This window comes from Salvelinus fontinalis, chromosome 18 (assembly GCF_029448725.1).
Source record: "Salvelinus fontinalis isolate EN_2023a chromosome 18, ASM2944872v1, whole genome shotgun sequence".
NCBI classification, from domain to species: domain Eukaryota; kingdom Metazoa; phylum Chordata; class Actinopteri; order Salmoniformes; family Salmonidae; genus Salvelinus; species Salvelinus fontinalis.
In genome coordinates this window covers 2,991,015-3,018,099 of record NC_074682.1, presented here as the reverse complement: position 1 = coordinate 3,018,099, position 27,085 = coordinate 2,991,015, and the positions used below count along the sequence as shown (strand labels likewise).

At 42.5% G+C, this 27,085-nt stretch overlaps 1 protein-coding gene across 17 annotated transcripts in view; it reads left to right on the top strand.

Moving 5' to 3' along the window:
• LOC129814814 (receptor-type tyrosine-protein phosphatase T) overlaps window positions 1-27,085 on the top strand; it is a 561,458-nt gene that overhangs the window by 220,389 nt on the left and 313,984 nt on the right. The window lies entirely within an intron of this gene.

The following is a 27,085-nucleotide window of genomic DNA, read 5'->3' as shown; positions in this document are numbered from 1 at the left end:
TGGTGAGGAGGAGAGAGGCCAGGAAACTGACAGTGAAGATGCATTAGAGTAGGAAGTGTCAGAAGTTGAAGACAACACAGAATATGATCCAGACCAAGAGACAACCGATGAGGAACATTCCAGTGGTGAGGAAGAGGGCCCTGCTGAGGTTGTTGTTACATTCCGGTCAAAGAATGTGAATTTGCCCTGGTCTTCCTCCCCACCTGAGAGGAGAGGTCAGCTGTCACCTGAAAATGTTATCAGGATGACCCCAAGGCCAACGAGATACGCCATATCCCGGGTTGATGACATAAAATCTTGGCACTATTTAAACATTTTAAATGGTTTCAAAACAAACATCCTGTTAAACTTTGACACAAAGTCGTCTGTGATAAATAGCACAATATGTTTCATCTGAGTATTTGTTATAGTCAAAATAATCCATACATTTTGCTTTTTTTACTCAAAAAATGAGTTGAATGAGCTCAGGTCAATAAGGCCTTACAGGCCCTAAATAGCAAATAGAAGTTAAAAACTTGTAATCTTCACAAGAACTTAAGCTGATAAAAAGATCTAACACAACATTAGGTGATAATATATGTATTATTATGGATTTATATTCAGCTATAATGGGGTGGTCATTTTGGAGCGGGAACACATTAATTAACATGAAACGAATACAACAGGAGGGTTAAATCCACTTCAATCAGTGCATATGAAGGGGAGGAGACGTGTAAAATAAGGATTTTTACGCCTTGAGACTGTGAGACTGTGACTTGAGATGGATTGTGTATGTGTGCCATTCAATGGGTGAATGGGAAAGACAAAATATGTAAGTGCCTTTGAACGGGTTATGCTCAATAGTTTCAAGAATGGTCCACCACCCAAATGACATCCAGCCACCCTGACACAACTGTGGGAAGCATTGGTGTTGTATAGCACACTGTATCACTTACATGTATACCACTAATATAAGGACAGGACATGAGACGGGAGTAGAAACTAATGTGGGCATTGTTTAATGCGTTTCACAGGACAAAACATTCCAAGCATTCCAATGTATGTAAACAGGGGGGTGTTACTGGTGCCCTAAAGCGACAAACTTTAGGGCACCACACAACATATACACAACATATTCCTCCACTTTACTTTTGATGCCTCATAAGGAAAAAGTAAATATTCACTGTTTTATATATTATTATATTTTTAACATAACAGTTCTCTTAATGTAAATAAAGGAACTTTTCAGAATAACCTTTTCTGAACTAGGGAAAGAGGGTAGAATGCCTCAGTTCCCAGACTTAACCCTGGGGTGTATTCTGCCCCAATGTCGGAGGTTAGTCTGAACTAAATACTCAGCCTTTCAGGTGGTCATCTTTTTCTTGCTGGGTAATGGCGACGTAGAGGTGAGTCTACAGTCACATTGTCTCTGAGTCTGAGTGGTGATGGTGTATGCCCAGACCGGGGTGCAACAGTACCATGAGTAAGCACTCTGGCTGGTTCAGGTGAGTCTGGAGCACTTTCCAAATTTGTAGGTTCAGGTAATGGCTCTTAGTCATAAGTAGGTCTCCAGCAGCTGATCTTGGTTTGTCACTTGACAAGAGTCATCTCTGAGGTTGGTTCCTGGCAACAGTTGATCCACCTGTCTCCTCCAGATGATGTTCTCCGGTGTGTGAACTGTGTAGGACACAGGGCCTGTTTGTGCGACCACTCTGGCTGGTATCCACTTTGGACTTTTACAGTAGTTCCAAGCATAAACTCTCTCTCCATCTCTGAAGCTTTTGTCTTTTGCTTTGCTCCGTCTCTCCACCTGTGCTCTCTGTTGTGTCTGTACGACCTGTTCAGTCTTTGGAGGTCTCAGGAGGTCGAGGTTGTAGCATGGGGGATGTTTCTGTAGGTCCACAGGAAGGTGTTTATGCGTCTATTGAGGGACCCGTTCCCTTGTGGTGATTTTGAAGCTTGCTTCATTGTCTGGACAAATCTTCCAGCAAGGCCATTCGTTGCAGGGTGATACGGAGCTGACTTCATGTACTGAATTGCATTCACTTCCATGAATGACCGGAATTCTTCAGACACCAGTTGGGGGCCATTATCGCTAACGAGTTGAGTTGGCAATCCAAAGTGACTGAAGATTGACCATAGCTCTTTGATGGTTCTCTCCACTGAGGTGCTCTTCATCACCTCAGGCCATTTGCTGTGTGCGTCGACTACGACTAAGGGCATATGATCCTCCAGTGGGCCTGCATAGTCTATGTGGACTCAACTGCCAACGCTCCACTGGGGAGTCTCATGGGTGTAGTGGCGCTAGCTGAGGCATGTTCCTCATTTTTTGACATGCAGAACATGACTTGGCCTTGTCTTCGATAGCTGCGTCTAAACCTGGCCACCAGAAGTAGCACCAGAAGTGCAATCCCCTTCACTCGCACCATGTCACAGTGCCCTGAATGGAGTTCTTTAAAAACCTGCTTTCTCAGTAGCAGAGGAATGATTACTTTAAAGCCCCATAGCAAGCATCCAGACTGAACTGTGAGCTCCTTTCTCCTCACCAGACACGGCTTTAGGCTATCCGACAGCTCTCCTCAAATCCAATGAGTGACAATGTCCACGACCTCAGACATCACTGGATCAGTGTGGGTGAACTTTTTCACTTGGACAGATGTAACTGGGGCATTCGTTACTTCCTTGAAGTAGAAGATTTAATCCTCAATGTGTGCGACATGTAAGGGAAGCCTTGATGCCGTCTGCATTGCAATGCTGCTGAGACCTTCTGTACTTGATATCGTCATAGTGGCTGCAAGCGACGGAATGCCGATGTGGGGACCAAAGATGGAGGTGAGAGGTCTATGGTCCGTCAGAAGTGTGAATCTTCGGCCAAACAGAAACTGAAAATTGTATTTCTTAACTCCGAACATGATGGCCAGTGCTTCACGCTGTGCATAATTGCTCTCGGCTTTACTTAAGATCCGTGATGTGAAAGCAATTGGCCTTTCTTCACCTGATGGCATGACGTGTGAGACAACAGCGCTAACGCCATAAGGCGATGCATCACATACCAACTGTAATGGCAAGTTGGGGTTGAAGTGTGTTAGGGCCACTGACTGAGCTAAGGCTGTTTTGACTTTCTTGAAGTCCTCCTCACATCTGTCTGTTCACTTCCACTGTTTGCTTTTGTTCATAAATTCATGGAGTGGCTTTAAAATGTTAGCTAGGATTGGCACAAACTTTGCTTAGTACGTCAGTAGTCAAATCAATCAAAATGTATTTATAAAGCCCTTCTTACATCAGCTGATGTCACAAAGTGCTGTACAGAAACGCAGCCTAAAACCCCAAACAGCAAGTAATGCAGGTGTAGAAGCATGGTGGCTAGGAAAAACTCCCTAGAAAGGCCGGAACCTAGGAAGAAACCTAGAGAGGAACCAGGCTATGAGAGGTGGCCAGTCCTCTTCTGGCTGTGCCGGGTAGAGATTATAACAGAACATGGCCAAGATGTTCAAATGTTCATAGATGACCAACAGGGTCAAATTATAATAATCACAGTTGTTGTCGAGGGTGCAACAGGTCAGCATCTCAGGAGTAAATGTCAATTGGCTTTTCATAGCCGATCATTGAGTATCTCTACCACTCCTGCTGTCTCTGGAGAGTTGAAAACACCAGGTCTGGGACAGGTAGCACGTCCGGTGAACAGGTCAGGGTTTTATAGCCGCAGGCAGAACTGTTGAAACTGGAGCAGCAGCACGGCCAGATGGACTGGGGACAGCAAGGAGTCATCAGGCCAGGTAGTCCTGGGGCTCAGGTCCTCTGAGAGAGAGAGAGAAAGAGAGAGAATACATAAACTCACACAGGACACCGGATAAGACAGGAAAAATACTCCAGATATAACAGACTGACCCTAGCCCCCCGACACATAAACTACGGCAGCATAAATACTGGAGGCTGAGACAGGAGGGGTCGGGAGACACTGTGGCCCCGTCCGACGATACCCAAGAATGATCTCAGCTGACTCACATTCTGTTTTGATGGAGCCTTCACTTTAATGGTGCCTTGTGGAGCCCCGGACTGTCGATGACGTGGCCCAGGTACTCTACAGAAGGCCGGGAAAACATGCATTTTTCCTTCCGGACCCTCAGACTGTACTCCTCCAATCTCTGTAGTGTAGTGTCCAGGTTTCTCAGGTGATACTGCTCGTCATTGCCGGTGATGAGTAGAACATCGAGGTAACATTGGACTCGGTGTGCCCGCTCAGTATCTGGTCCATAGCTCTCTGAAACAAGGCCTGGAGCTGAGGTTATTCCAAAAGGAAACGTCTGGTACCTGTACAGTCCTTTGTGATTCAGTATGGTCAACAGTACTTGTGACTCTTGGTCCACATGCATCTGTCTATCTTATTGATTTTCTATCCTCCAGCTAAACCAGAAAAGAGGTTGTCGATGACAGGAGTAGAAACTAACATGGGTATTGTTTAATGTGTTTCGCATTTCAATTTACATAAGCAGGGGGGCATACAGGTGCCCTAACAAGAAAAACTAGAATCAGTATACTACAATTTCTCGGAGTGTGGTGCCAGGAAAATAACCTCTCACTCAATGTCAACAAAACAAAGGAGATGATTGTGGACTTCAGGAAACAGCAGAGGGAGCACCCCCCTATCCACATCAATGGGACAGCAGTGGAGAAGATGGAAAGCTTTTCAAGTTCCTCGGCGTACACATCACTGACAAACTGAAATTGTCCACCCACACAGACCGTGTGGCGAAGAAGGTGCAGCAGCGCCTCTTCAACCTCAGGAGGCTGAAGAAATTTGCCATGGCACCTAAAACCCTCACAAATGTTTACAGATGCACACTTGAGAGCATCCTTTGCGGTTGAGGCAACTGCACCGCCTCAACCGCAAAGCTCTCCAGAGGGTGGTGCGGCCTGCCCAACGCATCACCAGGGGCAAACTACCTCCTCTCCAGGACACCTACAGCACCCAATGTCGCAGGAATGCCAAAAAGATCATCAAGAACAACAACCACCTGAGCCACTGCCTGTTCACCCCGCTATTGTCCAGGTCAGTACAAGTGCATCAAAGCTGGGACCGAGAGACTGAAAAACAGCTTCTATCTCAATACAATCAGACTGGTAAATAGCCATCAGTAGCATATTAGAGGCTGCTGCCTATATACATAGACTTGAGTTCACAGGCCACTTTAATAAATGGAACACTAGTCACGTTAAAAATGTTTACATATTTTGCATTACTCATCTCATATGTATGTACTGTATTCTATTCTACTGTATCTTAGTCTATGCCGCTCTGACATTGCTCATCCATATATTTATATATTCTTCATTCCATTCCCTTTCTCAGATTTGTGTGTATTTGGTATATGTTGTGAAATTGTTAGGTATTACTTGTTCGATTTTACTGCACTGTCAGAGCTAGTAGCACAAGCATTTCGCTACACCTACAATAATATCTGCTAAACATGTGTATGTGACCAATCAAATTTGATTTGACAACAGTTTGAATCAACATGGACCAGCATCCCTGTGGAATGTTTTCGACACCTTGTAGAGTCCACGCCCCGACGAATTGAAGCTGTTCTGAAGGCAAAACGGGGTGCATCTCAATATTAGGAAGGTGTTTCTAATGTTTTGTACACTCACTGTACCGTACCATGAATGGTCCTCCTAATATTGCGCAATCCGTCTGTCTCTTCTTTGGCCTGGGCTATTGTTTGCGTTCAAGACAAGGTCATTTTTTATTGCTCTCAATTTGTTACTGTCAGAGTAGCCATTCATTTCGATCATTTCTGTGGTATTACAAAATATTCTGTTAATGTCTGCTATCATGTAAATATCATGAAATGCGTCTAGAAAACCCCCCAAAATAATCTAAAAGCGCCTCTTCTCAACTGTTTTCCACTACACAAATGTGATTATCTCCTCTTAAGTACTGCATCTGTCTCAACCCTCAACTGTATACACAAGGCGAAGCCTGGTAAGGAGCATCTCTGAGAATGATGAAGATACCATGAGAAAGCTTTTACAATGACACACTGTCAATGGCACCAACAAAGAAATAGGTTTTTATTAGAGAGCATTTTATAAAATGTTGGTCACATATGTCATCCTGCTCTGGTTCTTTGTTCTGAAACGAACAATTTCCATTTCATTAGAGACCTGAATTGACCAGCGAAGGCACTGTGTTTCGTCTGAGGCTGAGGCCCCGCCATGCTAAATGGTCCCATTTCCCCCTGAAATCAGCGACATCAATAACACAATGTAATAGCTCTTTCCTTTTCTCAGTCCCTTCAACTGAGACATTACGGTGCCCCTGTTAGACACAATAGGTAACTCTGCATTGAAAATTCATCATTCACGCATATTTGGGCATATCTAAGAAATAGGGAATCCATATTGTGTCTTTGGCATCTGGACACTCTTTTCTTTTTTCCATCACGGACAAGATTAGTGATCTTTCCACTTTTTTTGTTGCGCAAGGACATGGCACTCTGCCGTGTTCGATGTCTCTGCCGTGGTCGATCAAAACAAGCTGCTCGTGAATAGGGTCCATCAGAATGAGATCAGTTCTGTATACAAAACAGCGCTAGCACCCAGCAGGACACTGCTTTAATAAGTTTAATGTAGCCATGGCGCTTTGGGCAGTAAGAATTGCCCATCAAACACGGGGGCCCGCATTAAGGCAATAACTTGTACATAATTGCCAGATCTCGTAATTGCCCTGGGTGCATTGTTCCTAGGCAACCTCCCTTCAACATCATCATCTCAATTTGAGCTTGGAGAGGAGAGAACTTTGACCTGAATGATGGACAGAAGATAAGAAAAGATGAGCTGCGCCTGTCAGTCAGAAAATGTCATTCATGAGCTTTTTTTTGTTATACTCAAAATATTTAGTTTTGATTTTTAGATAAAATAAAATGAAATACGATTGCAAAACAGTGGTCATCAATTATTTGGTGACAATGGATATATTTAGTATAGTGTTATTTAACCCTTATTTAACTAGGCAAGCCAGTTCAGAACACATTTTTATTTACAATGACGGCCTACCAAAAGGCAAAAGTCCTCCTGCGGGGTTGGGGGCTGGGATAAAAAAAAAAAGTAGGACAAACACAAATCACGACAAGAGAGGCACCACAACAATACATAAAGATAGACCTAAGACAGCAACACATCATGGCAACAACACATGACAACACAGCATGGTAGCAACACAACATGGCAACAACACGGTTGCAACACAACATGGCAGCAGCACAACATGGTAGCAGCACAAAACATGGTACAAACATTATTGGGCACAGACAACAGCACAAAGGGCAAAAAGGTAGAGACAACAATACATCCCACGAAGCAGCTACAAGTGTCAGTAAGAGTGTCCATGATTGATTCTTCTTTCAATGAAGAGATGGAGATAAAACGGTCCGGTTTGAGTGTTTTTTGCAGCTCGTTCCAGTTGCAAGCTGCAGCGAACTGAAAAGAGGAGCGACCCAGGGATATGTGTGCTTTGGGGACCATGAATAGAATGTGACTGGCAGAAGGGGTGTTGTATGTGGAGGATGAGGGCTGCAGTAGATATCTCAGATAGCGGGGAGTGAGGCCTAAGAGAGTTTTATAAATAATCATAAACCAGTGGTTCTTGCATCGGGTATGCAGAGATGACCAGTTTAAAACCTCTACAGAATCCGTGACCCTATACCGGGACAGTTGATGCTAACGTGCGCTAACGGGCAACAGTGTTACTAGAATGACGTTGTAAGTAACAACTTTCCAGGACATAGACATGTCTTATATACAGTTGAAGTCGGAAGTTTACATACACCTTAGCCAAATACATTTAAACTCAGTTTTTCACAATTCCTGACATTAAATCCTAGTACAAAATGCCCAGTCTTAGGTCAGTTAGAAACACCGCTTTATTTTGAGAATGTGAAATGTCAGAATAGTAGAGTGAATGATTTATTTCAGCTTTAATTTCTTTCATGATATTCCCAGTGGGTCAGAAGTTTACATACACCCAATTTGTATTTGGTAGGATTGCCTTTAAATTGTTTAACTTGGGTCAAACGTTTTGGGTAGCCTTCCACAAGCTTCCCACAATAAGTTGGGTGAATTTTGGCCCATTCCTCCTGACAGAGCTGGTGGAACAGAGTCAGAAGTTGGTGTAACTGCTCACACACGCTTTTTCAGTTCTGCCCACAAATGTTCTATAGGATTGAGGTCAGGGCTTTGTGATGGCCACTCCAATACCGTGACTTTGTTGTCCTGAAGCCATTTTTCCACAACTTTGGAAGTATGCTTGGGGTCATTGTCCATTTGGAAGACCCATTTGCAACCAAGCTTTAACTTCCTGACTGATGTCTTGAGATGTTGCTTCAATATATCCACATGATTTTCTGCCTCATGATGCCATCTATTTTGTGAAGTACACCAGTCCCTCCTGCAGCAAAGCACTCCCACAACATGATGCTGTCACCCCCGTGCTTCACGGTTGGGATGGTGTTCTTCGGCTTGCAAGCCACCCCCTTTTTCCTCCTAACAAAATGATGGTCATTATGGCCAAACAGTTCTATTTTTGTGTCATCAGACCAGAGGACATTTCTCCAAAAAGTATGATCTTTGTCCCCATATGCAGTTGCAAATCGTAGTCTGGCTTTATTATGGCGGTTTTGGAGCAGTGGCTTCTTCCTTGCTGAGCGGCCTTTCAGGTTATGTCGATATAGGACTCCTTTTACTGTGGATATAGATACTTTTGTACCCGTTTCCTCTAGCATCTTCACAAGGTCCTTTGCTGTTGTTCTGGGATTGATTTTCACTTTTCGCACCAAAGTACATTCATCTCCTTCCTGAGCGGTATGACGGCTGCGTGGTCCCATGGTGTTTATACTTGCGTACCATTGTTTGTACAGATGAACGTGGTACCTTCAGGCGTTCAGAAATTGTTCCCAAGGATGAACCAGACTTGTGGAGGTCTACCTTTTTGTTGTTGTTGAGGTTTTGGCTGATTTCTTTTGATTTTCCCATGATGTCAAGCAAAGAGGCACTGAGTTTGAAGGTAGCCCTTGAAATGCATCCACAGGTACACCTCCAATTGACTCAAATTATGTCAATTAGCCCATCAGAAGCTTCTGAAGCCATGACATCATTTTCTGGAATTTTCAAAGCTGTTTAAAGGCACAGTCAACTTAGTGTATGTTAACTTCTGACCCACTGGAATTGTGATACAGTGATCTATAAGTGAACTAATCTGTCTGTAAACATTTGTTGGAAAAATTACTTGTGTCATGGACAAAGTAGATGTCCTAACCGACTTGCCAAAACTATAGTTTGTTAACAAGAAATGTGTGGAGTGGTTGAAAAACGAGTTTTAATGACTCCAGCCTAAGTGTATGTAAACTTCTGACTTCAACTGTAGGCAGAAATCTTAAAGTCTCGTTAATCTATAATGTCCTATTTACATTAGCTATTACCTTGAAAAAATACCATGCTATTGTTTGAGGAGAGTGCACAACAACAAAAATCTTTTATCACAGCATCAGGTTTGATACATTCGTCTCTGAAGGTAAGTACTGTACTTGCATTCAGTAATCTTCCTCTGATTTGTCATCCTGAGGGCCCCAGAGATAAAAATCTAGCATAGTTCTGTTTGATAAAATCCATATTTATATTCAAATGTAGGACCTGGGTTCTACAGTTTGAACCCCTGCTGTCTATGGCTCCACACCCACCCCACCCGGCCATCTAAATGTGTGAAAGTTAGTGCATAAGCTAATAATCCATCATGTATGACATTCCTGGGATTGTGTAAACTTAAAAGTTGTATTACCATATCATTTTTCTATGTTCTCTAAAGTTATGTACTGGAAAATGTATCAATTGACCAATTTGGCACATTTGGGCAGACACACTGCTGCCATCTAGTGGCCAAAATCGAAATTGCGCCCACACTGCAATATTATGTTATGGCCTTTCCCTTGTATTTCAAAAATGATGAAAACATTTTTTTGGATAACGCATGTTTTTTGTTTTATTATCTTTTTCCAGATGTAATGTGTTATATTCCCCTACATTACTTTCACATTTCCAAAAACTCAAGTGTATCAAAAATATTAATATCCCTGCTTCAGGTCCTGATCTACATTCAGTTACATTTGGGTATGTCATTTTAAGCAAAGATTGAAAAAAGGGTCCGATCCTTAATAAAGAGGAGTATAGAGTGCAGTGATGTGACTTATGTGTGGCATTGGTGGCACATCTAATGGTCGAATGAAAAAAAACATCTAGCTGCTCGAGAGCACCCTTACCTGCCGGTCTATAAATTACGTCTCCGTAATCTAGCTTGGGTAGGATGGTCATCTGAATCAGGGTTTGTTTGGCAGCTAGTGTGAAAGAGGAGCAATTTCAATAGAGGAAACCAAGTCTAGATTTAACCTTAGACTGCAGCTGGATATGTGCTGAGAGAAGGACAGCTTTCTTGTAGAGCTTTGAAAACAAAATCCAGGGAGGTGCCAGCTGAGTATAAGACTGTATTATCTGCATATTGATGGATGAGAGAGCTTTCTACTTTCTGGGCTATGTTGTTGATGTAAATTGAGAAGAGCGTGGGGCCTAGGATCTAGCCTTGTGTTACTCCCTTGGTGACAGGCAGTGGCTGAGACAGGAGATGTTCTGACTTTTTGCATTGCATTCTTTGAGAGAGGTAGTTAGCAAACCAGGTCAAAGACCCCTCAGCGTCACCAATACTCATTAGTGGGCCACAAGAATGGAATGGTCTACTGTAACAAAATCTTTGGCAAAGTCAATAAAAATAGCAACACAACATTGCTTAGCATCAAGGGCAATGGTGACATCATTTAGAAACTTTAAGGTTGCAGAGACTATCCCTGATGTGAGCGGAAACCAGATGGCATACCAGAGAGAATACTATATACATGAAGTAAGCCAGTCAGTTCTTCCAACACTTTTGATAAAAAGAGCAAAATAGCAATTGGCCTTTAATAATTAGGATCAGTTTGATCTCCCCCTTTAAATTAAAGACACACTGTGGCTGCCTTTCAAGCAATGGGAACCTCCCCAGAGAGGAGAGACAAGTTATAAAGGTTAGAGAAAGTCTTAACAATGATAGGGGCTGCAACCTTATTAAAGAAGAAAGCATCTAAACCATCTGACCCAGATGTTTTGTTGGGGTCAAGTTTCAGGAGCGCCTTTAGCACCTCAGACTCAGTGACCACCTGCAGGGAGAAACTTTGTAGCGTGTCAGGGGAAAAAGAGGGAGGAGCATCGTGGCTAGTCGCAGTAGAATGGCTGGGAGATTAGGAAATGTCGGATGGGCAAGGAGGCATGTCTGAGTCAAATAGGAATCCTAAGATCTCAGCCATGCACTCCTTGTCAGTAACAATAACATCATCAACATTAAGGGACATGGGAGCTGGGAAGGAGGGTTTATTCTCCAGGTCTTGAACCGTTTTCCAGAACTTCTTGGTGTTAGACACACAGAGCGAGCTGCTCCTTAAAGTAACTAGCTTTAATCTTCCGGATAGCCTGAGTGCACTTATTTCTCATTTGACTGAACGAGAGCTAGTCAGCCTGAGTATGCGTGTGCCGAGGAGGTGGAGTAACTGTGCCAGATCACAGTCGAACCAGGGTCTGAACACACTTTGTCAGGTAGTTTAAGAATGTCCCAGTTTAGGTCACCTAGCAGGACAATTTCAGACTTAGTGTAAGGGGCCAGGAGAGAGCTTAGGGCAGGTAGGGTACAGGCTGGTGCTGATGGTGGACGATAACACACAGCAACAGTCAATAAATACCTATTTGAAAGCTTAATGCTTAAAACCAACTAGTACAGTTTTTGGAGAAAGACTTGGTGGAGACAACAGAGCACTGGAAGTGTTCCTTGGTAAAGATTGCCACTCCTCCACCTTTGGAAGATCTGACTTGCTGAAAAAGGTTATAACCAGAAAGGTTAACATCAGTGTTCAAAACACTCTTTCTTAACCACATCTCAGTAATGACCAACACATCTGAATTGGAGCTGGGAACCCACACTTTCAATAGATCCATTTTAGGTAATACGCTTCTAGTGTTAATGTGCAGAAAACCCAGGCTTTTATGAAATCAGTAAAGCACAAATCATAGCAGAAATCAGAATTGGGGCTAGCAACAGTAGATGGGCCAGGGTGTACATGCACATTTCCAGATCAGCAGTAATTCAATCGCGGCAAAGCAATTTTATCAGGTAACATGAATACAATGCCGGCAAGAGGTGGTTAGAATAGAATGGGAGGCCAAGAGTATGTGTAACCAATAGAGAGTCAGAGTTTCGAGTGTGGGAACAAACATTGTCTTTCCCATGGTTGGGTAACAAGTAAGTTCACAGTCAACAAAGCACGTAGGATTCATGAGGCAAATAGCATAAAGCCCAGAATGTTTTTTGTGTTATTACGTACAGCCGGAAATAACTTTTGGATATCAGAGTTGCGGTAACTCACAAGCATTATGACCAGGAATACAACTTTCCCGAATTGAATCCTTTGTTTGTACCCCCCAGGGCAAAGGAACTTATCCCAGAGGCTGCTCCATGACGCCGCCGACGGTGAAGAGTTATTCGGAGTGGACTTCTAGTCCGACTCAGGAGGCATGCACAGCATCCACCGCTTCCAAGTATATTACTCGCTAATGTTCAGTCTCTGGACAATAAAATAGACGAGCTCAGGGCAAAGATCTCCTTCCAGAGAGACATCAGGGACTGTAACATACTCTGTTTCATGGAATCATGGCTGACTTGGGATATATTGTTCCCGTCCATACAGCCAGCTGGGTTTTCAGTTCATAGTGCAGACATGAATAAATAACTCTTCGGGAAGACGAAAGGTGGTGGTGTATGTTTCATGATTAACTACTCATGGTGTTATTGTGATAACATACATAAACTCAAGTCCTTTTGTTCACCCAACCTAGAATACCTCACAATCAAATGCAGACCGTATTACCTCCCAAGAGAATCCTCTTCGGTTATAGTCACAGCCGTGTATATTCCCCCTCAAGCCGATACCACAACGGCCCTCAGGGAACTACACTGGACTTTATGCAAACTGGAAACAGCATATCCTGAGGACTTATTTTTTGTAGCTGGGGATTTTAGCAAAGCAAATTTGAGGAAAATGCTAACGAAGTTCTATCAACACATTGACTGTAGTATTCACTCTTGAAAAACACTAGACCACTGCTACTCGTCCTTTCAAGATACCTACAAGGCCCTCCCCCGCCCTCCTATCAGCAAATCAGATCACGATTCCATTTTGCTTCTCCCTTCCTATAGGCAGAAACTCAAACAGGAATTACCCATGCTAAGGTCTATTCAACGCTGGTCTGACCAATCGGAATCCATGCTTCAAGATTGTTTTGATCTCGCAGACTGGAATATGTTCCGGGTAGCCTCTGAGAATAACATTGACATATACACGGACACAGTGACTGAGTTCATCAGGAAGTGTATAGGGAATGTTGTTCCCACTGTGACTATTAAAGCATACCCAAACCAGAAACCATGGATTGAGTGCAGCATTTGCGCAAAACTGAAAATGCGAACCACCACATTTAACCATGGCAAGGTGACAGGGAATATGGTTGAATACAAAGAGTGTAGTTATTCCCTCCGTAAGGCAATCAAACTGATAAACCGTCAGTACAGAGACAAAGTGGAGTCGCAATTCAATGGCTCAGACACGAGATGAATGTGGAAGGGTCTACAGACAATCATGGATTACAAAGGGAAAACCAGCCACATTGCGGACACCAGCATCTTGCTCTCAGACAAGCTAAACACCTTCATCCGCTTGGAGGATAACACAGTGCCACAGATGTGACTGCTTGGCCACACTCACCTCCAACTCAGTCATCAAGTTTGCAGATGAGCAGTGCAGCAGGCAACGGGAGTAGGTGTCACACCTTCTTGAGAGAAGCGTTTTTTGGGATGCTGAGTAGGAGAGGAAGCGTTCACATTTCCAGACAGTTGCTCGGTAGAGCAGATAAAAACGTCTGAGGCGAAAAGCTTGTTGAAAAACCATGGTAAAGTTAGCTTGAGTTTCGATATTCGCCAGACATCAAACGTCAATAGCAACAAGTCTACATTATCCTCAACAGCACTCTGTAGGGTAGCACCATGGCGTAGCCAGAGGACAGCTAGTTTCAATCCTCCTCTGGGTACAATTACTTAAATAAAAAACCTAGGAGGCTCATGGTTCTCACCCCTTTCCATAGACTTACACAGTAATTATGACAGCTTCCGGAGGATGTCTTCCAACTTATCAGAGCTCTTGCAGCATGAACTGACATGTTGTCCACCCAATCAAAGGATCAGAGAATTAAGCTAGTCCTGAAAGCTACAGCTAGCTAGTACTGCAGTGCATAAAATGCAGTGAGTAGTTTACTGAAAGAGAGAGAAAGACAATAGTTGAAGAGTTTTCAACAAATGATTTTCTCCAAAAATGAAGGAGAAGGTAGAGAGGTAGCTATATTTTATTGTGCTTTTTTCCACTTTCACCTTCAGTTACTTAGCTAGCTACTTCAGCCTACTCAGACACCCGGCTCAAACAGAGTGGAATGCCATTTTAGCTAGCTGGCTGTGGCTATCCAACACTGGAATCTTTCCAAGTCAAGGTAAGCTTTTTATTTATTTTTATTTATTGCCACCGGGGCCTGCCGGTGTAACTGCTAAACTATTTGCTGACTGTAAACTGTACAGCATGATTGTAGCGGGTTTACTAACACCTCAGTTCTATCTACTAGCTATGTTGACTATGACATTAGCAGATATGGTGACAATTATGTGTACTCTGTGTAGCGGTTAGAGGTTATGATATGAAGGTTTAGCTTGGAAAGGTTTTTTCACCTGTTCACAGACAGCTGATGTGTTGTGCAATGAAGTCCACAAGCGAAGGGAAAAGGTGAGAGGAGGAGAGCGTGTAGATGCAAGAAGGAATTAACGAGCAAAGTGATTATGATGTTTGTATGTGGCTGCTATGAAAGTGAACTGTATTTGCATGTGATTAGGGGTGTATTCATTCCACCGATTCTGTTGAACACTTTTCTTAAACGGAAGCCGGGGATAAACAAAACGGGGATAAACATACCTGAATTTGTCCAATAGAAACTCTCGTTTGCAGCTGTTGGACAAATAATTACACCCTAGATCAGCTAGATACAGTCAAGAGTCTGCAAGGTGGTATAGAAAGAGTCATTGTCTGTCACCTTGATTACTAAAAATGTTATCTCGGCCTGTGCACCTACGTTGTAAACGTTCATTCATAGGCTAGGTTGTAGCAACCTCATGATGACACATTTTGAGTATCATGTACTGTAGTAACCTAAACCTATCGATGTTACATTGAGCTGAGTTAATGGAATATGAATGACAGTCATCCAACATGCTGTAATAGAAATAAGGCCATGCTCATTAGAAAAATACCCGTCCTCCCTAATTTTAAACAGCATTGTCCGCCACTGATTTTTACCATATGTTTTACTCATTAATTAGCATATAGCTTGTAGGGAGCTCGATGGAAATGGCAACAAATCCCAGTCCAGATCCGACTGTCACGCCCTGACCGTAGAGAGCTTTTTATGTCTCTATTTTGGTTTGGTCAGGGTGTGACTTGGGTGGGCATTCTATGTTCCTTTTTCTATGATTTGTATTTCTGTGTGTTTGGCCCGGTGTGGTTCTCAGAGGCAGCTATCTATCGTTGTCTCTGATTGAGAACCATACTTAGGTTGCCTTTTCCCACCTGTAGGTGTGGGTAGTTGTCTATGTGTAGTTGCCCGTCAGCACTCATTTTTTTATAGCTTCACGGTTCGTTTGTTATTTTGTTGGTTTGTTTAGTGTTCGTTCTTTGAAATAAAGAAGTGTGTATGCATCCCACGCTGCACCTTGGTCTCCTCTCTTTGACGGCAGTGACACCGACAAGTACTGTACTTTATTTTCTCCCGGTAATTTGCGTGCGTCAAAGCACAGCCTGTTCGTGACCAATGATGTATATAAACCCTGAATTTCTGGTGCTATGTATTGGCCATTGAGAGGAAGCCACTGGTCAGACATATTTTCACTCCTCAGTAGCAGCATTCCTCCATAGGAATGAATGGAATTCTACATTAATTCAATAAAATGTTTCAAGGGACAAAATAACATGCATTTAAGTATTTTGTTGTTGTAGTCGGGGACAGTAACATTAGCTCACATAATATGTATAATTAAAAAGTATGGGGACAATGGAGGAGTACCAAGGGTTTATACACAGCACTGTTCTCGACCCATCTAGCCAGCACTCAGAGTAGGCAGCCAGCTGCAGTACATGGTAATTGAAAAGCACTTTGAAGCCCAGAATGTTTTTTCCACCAACGGTGTCACTTCTCTTTATTTATGACTCTGAAGATAAAATGTTGGTCAGAAATGGCTGACATGCCGATGCCCCTTTCATTGTGTGACAGACCGATGCCCCTTTCAAGTCCAATCCAGCGTGCAGTCCATTCCTGACACCTTCCGACGTGTCTCTAGTTCTTGAGAGGAGAACAGACAATAGGGGACTTCTCAACCAAAGCGTAGCCTCTCCTATTGTTGGGTGGAAACATACTTTTCTCCATATCTGACCAATATTTCCTCGAGTTAAAGGTTGGACAAAAACATGGGCTACTTGGCCTCCAATGTTATTCGCAAAAGGGTCAAATTAATTGACCTTACCATGTTGACCTGACGCTGCTTGTGCTCCCTACATCCTCTTGATTTAGGGGCATCCACGAACCCTCCGAACAAGCTTCACATTTTCAACATTGTGGATCTCATTCTAGTATGTGAGGTATGATTTTATACAACTGAGTAATGCTGTTTTTGGATAATTATGTTGCTTCGAGTCCAATTTGTTAGCACTTCCACAAGTAACTTTGAAAAATAATGGCAGAGATTTGCAGCTGAGGACAAAGTAATGGCCGTTGCCATGGCAATGTCAAATGCGGACTACTTTCTGATTAGCGCATAATAAGAGACCCCTTGGCCTTTGTGGTGAGGTCACTGGGTAAAGAAATGACTGCCGAAATTCTGTGGGGGAGGAATAACAATATGGTAACCTTTGCAGCATTTTATTAAAACGTCAATTAAAATGTATGTTGGCGCCACGCACTGCCAGGAGGGAGCCAGTGTGGCAGGAGCCTGTGTTTTGCCACACTCTCCCCCCCAAAATCATTAAAAGTCATGTCACTCCCCCATACTGTTCTGTCAGCACTTTCCACTGACTTCCACAAGCCACTGTCCTCCACTCTTAGTTAGACCATCTCATTAGCAGAGAAATGTAAAATTACAATGAACTTGATGCAGTCATGGTCTAGAAAGGACATTTTGTCCTGAAATGGTGTTATCCATGATTCTGTGTTGGAGGTTGTGTGATAAACTGCAAGTTATTATAGGTATCTTGACAAGCTTGAGAGTGTGTGGTACTAAATCTCAAACCAAATGTACTTTTTTTGTGAAGAGATGAGCCTAATGTAATTGACATGCATGCACGTCTACACCCACACACTAACACACACACGGACCCTCACACGCACGCACGCGCACGCACACACACACCAAAATTGCAAGAAATTCCTCTTCAAACGAGAAAAGCTATTTAAAAGCATATAATACCCGTGAAAAAAGATCTGACACTTTAAACGGAGAAAATAAGCACAAATCTAATATTTATTTTTGTGTTTGTTGCAATTTGTTAAACTCAAGGTTCTCAGTCACCACACTATTTTGTTGATGTAGCCTAGTTTTAAGGTAGCCTAGGCCTATGAAGCACTATTGGCCGACTGGTAAAATATTAAGAGGTCTAGTGAAATTTCGATTTGTTTTAGCCTACCTTCGACTGGAAGATGTCAGGCAGCTTGTTGGCCCTTTTCTCTCACTTGGCCTAGGCTTGATCAATTGCCAGCAAATCGGACCAGCAGCCCACCATGCTCCGCTTTTGTCAGTGTAACATCATAAAACAATGTTGCAAATGTCTATTTCCTCCATCGCTTTTGTGGACACAGTGTATCAGCCGTTTTTTTGTGATTAACAACAGTTTATATTTGAGCCTCTGCCCGTGCCAAACGTTAGTGGAGATGTGAATGTGAGGTGGACATTGAGATCAGACATTGTCTACGGTAACTGCGTCGCGAGGTTGCGTGTTGTGGCGATAGGTAGCCTAGTGGTCAGAGTGGTCGAATAACCGAGCTGACAGGGTGAAATATGTGTTAATGTAGGCTTGAGTAAGGCACTTAACCCTAATTTGCTCCAGGGGCACTGTACATACTATGGCTGACCCTGTAAAACAAAATATTTCCCTGCACCTATCTGGTGAATGTGGCAATAAAACACATTTTAACCTGCACATATAGTAAGAAATTGCATTTGTAGAAGCCATGCATGTAGGCCAAGGGATGTTCTCTATTGGGGACTTTATGTTGAGGAAATATGGTAGGCTGCTAGCGTTGTGTATGGTCTAATGTATGAATAATGCCAGAAAGTTGATATGTCTCACATGCATATTTAGTATTTTTGCATCTTGGTTAATTGACCATTCTCTTTATCCATTCACCAGTTGTGATATGTTTGAGGGATGCTTGGGGAGAGTAGGCTATGGCCTTCTTTTAGCGCTGATCTGTATAACCTACTTGCCTCTACTTGCTGTTTGTAATGGCATGGTAGGAGAACCCGTTGCACGCAGTGCTTTGAATTTATGACGACTTTGCAGCTAGATGTTCTTTACCATTTGGCCATCATATTTGGCACCAATGCTCCTTATAGGACACATAACTGCACTCTATACTACTCTGTAAACTGGTCATCTGTGTACCCTTCGCAAGATCCACTGGTTTATGCTCATTTATAAAATCGTCTTAGGCCTCACTCCCCCTGTCTGAGATACCTACTGCAGCTCCACATACATCACCCGTTCTGCCAGTCACATTCTGTTAAAGGTCCCCAAAGCACACACATCCCTGGGTTGCTCCTCTTTTCAGTTTGCTGTAGCTAGCGACTGGAACGAGCTGCAACAAACACTCAAACTGGACCGTTTTATCTCAATCTCTTCATTCAAAGACTCAATCATGGACACTCTTACTGACAGTTGTGGCTTCTTCGCATTATGCATGGTTGTCTCTACCTTCTTGCCCTTTGTGCCGTTGTCTGTGCCCAATAATGTTTGAACCAGGTTTTGTGCTGCTACCATGTTGTGCTGTTGCCATGTTGTGTTGCTACCATGTTGTTGTCATGTTGTGTTGCTGCCGTGCTGTGTTTTCATGTGTTGCTGCCATGCTATGTTGTTGTCTTAGGTCTCTCTTTATGTAGTGTTGTTGTGTCTAGTTGTGATGTGTGTTTTGTCCTATTTTTATAGGCCTTTTTCCTTCCGGTAGGCCGTCATTGTAAATAAGAATTTGTTCTTAACTGACTTGCCTAGTTAACTAAAGGTTATATAAAAATGTAAAACAGGCCTATGGTAGGCTACATCATCACAAACATTCACACATACACACTGAGCGTTGATGATTGATCATGCAGATAGCAGAGCAGGTCGCAGAGAAACCAGATTTAGACATCGCATACAATTGAACAGTTCCATTTCACGTGACGCTGTTCATAGAAATAATCTATTTGAGTTTACCGGTTTCTCAACATTATTTATCCTGGGAATTGAGAATGGGTTTTGGCGGGAAATCTCGGAAACTCGGTTCCCACTATTAACACCTAATGTGAACACACATATTTGCCTCCAGCTGTCCATCTCCCCCATCCCCCCACACACTCACACACTGTCTCCTAGTGGTTTGATGAACAGATCCCCTCTGCCATTTGACCGCTTCTCTCTCAGGCAACACCTGCCGGATTAGTCATAGCGTATAGCCTTGACCACGTCATTAGAGTTACCTAGCCCCTAAATGACAGATCCCCCCCCGCCACTTCACATCACAACACTTGTCACTCCCTGACTTTAGCTATATTTGGTTTCTTTATTATTTGTTAAGGTCAAGGTGTGATAAGGGTGGTTTGTTTAGTTTTTTTTTTATTGTCTATGGGTTTTGGTCTTGTCTAGGGTTTTTGTTATCTATGGGGATTTTGTATTGTCTAGGGGTAATTAGGTTGATGGTGGCCTGGATGGGTTCCCAATCAGAGACAGCTGTTTATCGTTGTCTCTGATTGGGGAGCCTATTTAGGTTGCCATTTTCCAAGTTGGTTTTGTGGGTAGTTGTCCATGTTTAGTTGCCTGTGAGCACTATGTTGGTGTTTCGGTTGATGTTTATTGTTTTGTTGGTGAATTCTTATATTAAATAAGTATGTACGCTCACAACGCTGCGCCTTGGTCCACTCCTTTAAACGGCCGTGACAACACTAAACAATAGATGAGTTCGGTTAGTAGTCCTTACCACTGCTACACCTGGCTATCAGCGGAGCCTTGTCTGGCAGCGAAACAGTTAATTCAACCTCATTTACTGCCTTTAAAAAAAACTGATATGGCTGACTTGCTGAAACAAATGTGGTTTCTACTGACAATTGAGATGTACAAACTATGGCATAAGTGGGCGATGAGCGGATAAGAGGCAATCCATAATTTTGATTAAAACATTAATGAGCGAGCTAGGGCGGACGTAGTCAATATAACTATTTGTTCAGCACTTTTGAAATGTACAGTGACATGGGTCATTCTTACAGTATAAGCAGACAGTGAAAGCTCTTACAATATTTGATTATTATATTTCTCTAAAACAGGCTATAGGCTACATGTGCACCACCAAGTCAGTAGGCTAAACAGTATGCTAAATTAGGAGGGGGAAAGGTACCAAATTATTAGGCTGAGGCACATGGGCTACTAACAGCTTACTACACAACATACACTTACTTTTTTAGCTACAGTATACATATCTCCCTGCTATATTACATCATTTATGCAGCAGCATACAATACATTTTTGGACTTGTGCTGTGCTCACTTGAACAGGAAGGTGGAGTGGCTATCCTCGTGGGCAAGTTTTGTCATCAAAGTCTGGCATTCTCTGGAAGTATGGTGCTTTCAAGACAGCTGGGAACTCAGGAAAAAAAACTGTTGAATCATGACGTCAGTGACCTTCAGGTCGGAGCTCTAGGAAGAGGCCCGAGTTCCCGACTTGCAATTCCGAGTTGGATGACCATTCAAAATAAAGTAAAACATTTAGTTCCCAGTTGTTTTGAACTCACTGAAGTCTGAGATTTCCCAGTTCCGAGTTTCCAGTTGTTCTGAACCTGGAAGCAGTCATGCTGGATTGACTGCATAAATGTTTGTCCTTTTAACCTGTCTAGGATCAGCGTGGCGCTAGCGGCACCCCCCCCCCCCCCACTGAAAAACCAGTGCCGCGAAATTCAAAAAATATATTTTTTTTAAATATTTAACTTTCACACAATAAAGTCCAATACAGCTAATGAAAGACACAGATCTTGTGAATCCAGTCAACATGTCCGATTTTTAAAATGTTTTACAGGGAAGACACAATATGTAAAGATGTACATCTATTACCTAAAAATACATTAGCATAATCCACCATCTTTTATTTGTCCACCAACACCAGTAGCCATCACCAATTCGGCTAAACTAAGATATTTATAGCCCCTAACCAACAAAAAAACTCATTAGATGACAGTCTGATAACATATTTATGGTATGGGATAGGTTTTGTTAGAAAAAAGTGCATATTTCAGGTAGATGGCATAGGTTACAATTGCACCCACCGTCACAAATGGAATAGAAAAACTACTTAGAGCAACGTGTTTACCTACTTACTAATCATCAAACATTTCGTAAAAATACACAGCATACACGAATCGAAAGACACAGATCCTGTGAATACAGACAATATTTCAGATTTTCTAAGTGTCTTACAGCGAAAACACAATAAATCGTTATATTAGCATAGCACATACCAGCCCAGCATTGATTCTAGCCAAAGTGAGCGATAAAAGTCAACATCGCCAAAAGATATTAATTTTTTCACTAACCTTCTCAGAATTCTTCAGATGACACTCCTGTAACATCATATTACACAATGCATATAGAGTTTGATCGAAAACGTTTATATTTAGCCACCAAAATCATGGTTAGACAATGTGAAATGTAACTCAGCTGGTCATAATATGTCCTTGCGCCACTTAGACAGTGATCTACTCTTATACATAAATACTCATAAACGTGACTAAAAAATATAGAGTGGACAGGGATTGATAGACAATTTAATTCTTAATACAATTGCGGAATAACATTTTTTAATTTATCCTTACTTTTCAATACAGTTTGCGCCTAGCGAAGCTACGTCATAAAACATGGCATCCTAAGCCACCAAAATGTTTCGACAGAAACACGATTTATCATAATAAAAATGTCCTACCTTGAGCTGTTCTTCCATCAGTATCTTGGGCAAAGGATCCTTTCTTGGGAGAAATCGTCTTTTGGTGGAAAGCTGTCCTCTTGCCATGTCGAAATGCCAACTGCGTTCGGGATGAACTGAAAAGCGTGCCCAACTATTCACATCGTTTCAAAAAGAAATGTCCCAAAACCGCACTAAACGGATATAAATTGCTATAAAACGCTTTAAATTAACTACCTTATGATGTTTTTAACTCCTATAACGAGTGAAAAGATGACAGGAGAAATATAACAGGCTAAACTAACGCTTGGAACAGGTGCGCGCCGGTGTCCTCTAGGTTCATGACGCAGCTCCAAAAGAATGACTAGCTTCAGGGTTTTTTCATTTGTAGGGCCTGTGAACGCGCAATCGACCCCATTGGAATCGTCATCACGTAAAGGCATCCAGGGGAAGACGTAAGAAGTGTCCGTATAGTCATAGCAAAATCAGTGCCCTTTTAACTGACTTCAGAACAGTGGCCAACATTTCTGAAATCTGAATCCATGTCAGGGAAATTGCTGTAGAATGGGCTCTGTTCCACTTAGAGACAAAATTTCAACTCCTATAGAAACTATAGACTGTTTTCTATCCAATAATAATAATAATAATATGCATATTGTACGATCAAGGATTTTGTGGGAAGCCGTTTCAAAAATTACCAAATTAGCATAAATAGTCTAAACAGCGCCCCCATCCCCAACAGGTTAAACTTGGAAAAGAGACCCTTAAACCCAGATTTGGACCACACACCCACTCCACTAAATAGCAGGCTAGTGATTGCTTTGCAATGCTTGCAGTTGGCCTCTGATTCCTTCCTAACCACTCATTGTTGAATTTGCCATTTCCAACTTGTGATGTTTATGTCCATGAGTACCGATAAGTTTTATCTATAATTTTTCTTCATATGTCAAGGATGGAAAGGGATTTGCGAGTAGATTGTTGATGTAATTCATGATGATGACTGCTTGTCCAGCTTGCTAGCTAAGATTATTCAAGTATAATGTTGACATGATTATTAAAATCAAAGCTATGGTAAATATAACGTGATTTGACTTCATTTTATCTATGGCCAATGACCTCGAGCCTTCTTGGATGGGCACTTCTAATGTAACTCTATGGCAGCACCCAAGGGGCTTGAATTGTCAAGATCTCCACGTTGATTTTGCAGCAACGTAGTGTCCCCATGACTGACAGAACACTGAGCCAATCACGGCGCAACTAGAGAACATTACCAACCTCTACACTCCCTATTTTCCGCTGGCTGCCCCACCACCACAGAAAGCACTGAGCTAGGCTGAAACACCTGTATTTTGGAGCTGCCTTGCTGATTTATTAACTATATTTAAAAAAAACTATTTGCAAACTGATATGTGACAGGTATTAAAGCCAACATAACATGCAAAACATGCACACACAAAAAAACTCTTCCCCACCTGCCCTGAATGAGGGGTCGCCGCTAATGCTCCATCTCTTTGAACCAGTGTTTTTACCTCATTACCGAAATAAAGACTACTTCTACAGAGCCTCGCCATCAAGCGCCCAGCATCCACTTCTTCCGATAACAGATTCGCTTACAAGGGCACACAGGGTATACTAATGTACAAACTCTTCCCAGGTTCATACATACAATATACACCATTTGTTTGTTCCCCCCCCCCACTCGAACTGAGAGAGTGAGTGTACCTGAGAATCTATCTGTGGACATTTGATGTATCATGATCTTCATTGTGAGAAGTCATTACTGGGGGAAGCAGCAAGTGAAGTGTTGTTTTCCTCCAGCGAGGCTAAATTATTGGAAAGAGTGCCAGTTTGATTGATTCTGAGGGGAAGGGGGATTGCTTTCTCAGCTCGCCGACTCTACTGGAGGGAAAGCGTAATAATATCCAGAAGGATCTCTCAATACAGACCCTTTTGGGGAAGGGTTGGGCAGAAGGAAAGCAGCAGCAGTGCTGGTGGCGGTAAGGTGATACAATGCTAGCTGTGTAGTCTCTGTCCCATCAGTCTATACTCTGCTTCCACCCCAATTTAGATTGCCTCTCTCTATCCCCCCCCCCCCACCACCACCATTCTTTTGTTTTGAAGTTGTTCATTTTGGAAGAAGAATACACACCGTTTCAATTTGTTGTATTATTGCCCTCTTCCGCCGTGTTTCGGTTGTCCCTCTGAAAAAAAAATCTGTGTTTCCACATCTCTCTCTTCTACCAAATGGAGTTGGTGCTGCACACTTGGGCAGGGCTCTGAGCCCGTGTGCTATATGGATCTGATAAAAAAAAGAGAGCAATTGAGAGTTATTGAGCAGCCACTGAATAGAGCGATGCACCTTTTTCATTAGGACCTAACAGCTGTTTCTAAACACTGTAGCAATGCTTGACAGAGAAATCCAGCCATGAGAATGATATTGCCAATATGGCATAAAAGGAGCACAAAGAACTTGGAATACTATCTAGTCCTCACCTTCAATATTTAATTATCTTGGAATCTCAATAAAACGGCACTTTTATTGTGTCAGTCATATTTTAACATAATCTTATCTACACAAGTACAGTTCATTTGGAAAGTATTCAGAACCCTTGACTTTTTTGAAACTGTGTTACGTTACAGCCTTATTCTAAAATTGATGACATTTCTTCATAAATCTACACACGATACCCCATAATGACAAAGCAAAAACAGGTTTAGACATTTTTGTCGATTTCTGAAGAAAAAAAATGAAATATCACATTTGCATAAATATTCAGACCCTTTACTCGGTACTTTGTTGAAGCACCTTTGGCAACGATTACAGCCTCGAGTCTTCTTGGATAATGACACTACAAGCTTGGCACACCTGTATTTGGGAGCGAGGGTTCAAGGGAGAGATTTCAAGGGAGACGGAGAGAGAGAGACAGCTGCATGTCACAGCTGCATCACATTTTGAAACATGTTTTTACAAAAGGATAGATTTGGAGTTAGATCAACTTGGATTTTTCGGCAGGGACTTATGCAGGATGCTACCCTCCACAGCATGGCCTTCGCTCCAGATTAAAACTTTGAAAAAACTACAATATACTTTTGGACAAAATTACTTGGAGAGATTACTGCAACCAAGGACTCCTTTTTCCAACATATACAGAGGGTGCTCTGGCAAACAAACAGCAAAGACCTGAGGACACCATCCAAACTGGAACTGAGTGAGTAGTGTTTGGTCTGATGCTATTTTGAAAGCTAAAAAGAAGAATAAAAAATGAAATAAATGAAAAATAAAGTAAATTACAATGATATATTTTACTTTATGGGGACTGAATGCTGAGTTAAAGGCTGCCAGGCTTGCAAGGACAGACCAGATCCAACTTCAATTAGCACTGAGGTGTGAAGTGAGAGGCATCGAGGCCTTTGGGCCCAACAAGTGGCAGGAGTCTCTCGCAGCCTTCCCCATTCAAATCCAGAGGCATTTGAAGCCCCCTCCCACTGTTCAGAGACCATCTACTGGCATTTCCTACAAGAAATAAAAGATTCTCCCAAGTGGGTGTGACACCTACTCCCATTGCCTGCTGCACTGCTGCTTGGATTCCACCTGGTGATCTGTTCACCGGTCTGGTACAGGTACCGACCCCACACTCCCCCTTCTCTCCCGAGATTCCCTTGCCACCAGCACACATGCACTGTTGGGGCGAGTGACTCTGAACTTACAATGGCTAGCCCCCCAAAAAATGTCTTGTGCATTTTGCTGTTTGCCTCATAACTCCTGCATGCTTTGTTGACTATGAGCTTTCCTGTTTACCCAACCGTGGGACAAACCTATGTTTGTTCCCACACTCGGGACTCTGACTCTCTATTGGTTACACAGCCTTTTGGCCTCCCATCCTATTCTAACCACCTCTCTTGGCTTTGTATTCATGTTACCTGATGAAATTGCTCCACAATATGATCTTGTTGCCATCTAATGCACATTCAAATGTCATAAATCAACACTGCAGAGATCTCTCTGTCCTCTGCCGTGCCTTTATTATATTACTGCTGATGATATCTGGAAATGTGCATGTACATCCTGGCCCATCTACTGTTGCTAGCCCCAAATCTGATTTGTGCTCTGACATCTGCTTCACTGATTTCTACTTTTGTAAAAGCCTGGGTTTTCTGCACGTTAACACTAGAAGCTTATTATCGAAAATGGATCAATTGAAAGTGTGAGTTTACAGCTCCCATCTAGATGTGTTCAGTACTGAGACGTGGTTAAGGAAACGTGTTTTGAACATTCATGTTAACCTTTCTGGTTATAATCTTTTTCAGCAAGACATATCTTCCAAAGGTGGTGGAGTGGCAATCTTTACCAAGGAACACTTTCAATGCTCTGTTGTCTCCACCAAGTCTGTCGCCAAACAATTTGATTTGCTGGTTTTAAGCATTAACCTTTCAAATAGCGCTTTGTTGACTGTTGCTGGGTGCTATCGTCCTCTATCAGCACCGGCCTGTACCCTACCTGCCCTAAGCTCTCTCCTGCCCTCTTACACTGAGTCTGAATTTGCCCCGCTAGGTGACCTAAACTGGGACATTCTTAAACCACCTGACCAAGTCCTAAAGAAATGGGACTCCCTAAATCTTTCTCCGATTACTATCAATCCTACAAGGTATGACTCCAAACACCCAGAAAAGGAATCCTGTTATCCTCACAAATAATCTTG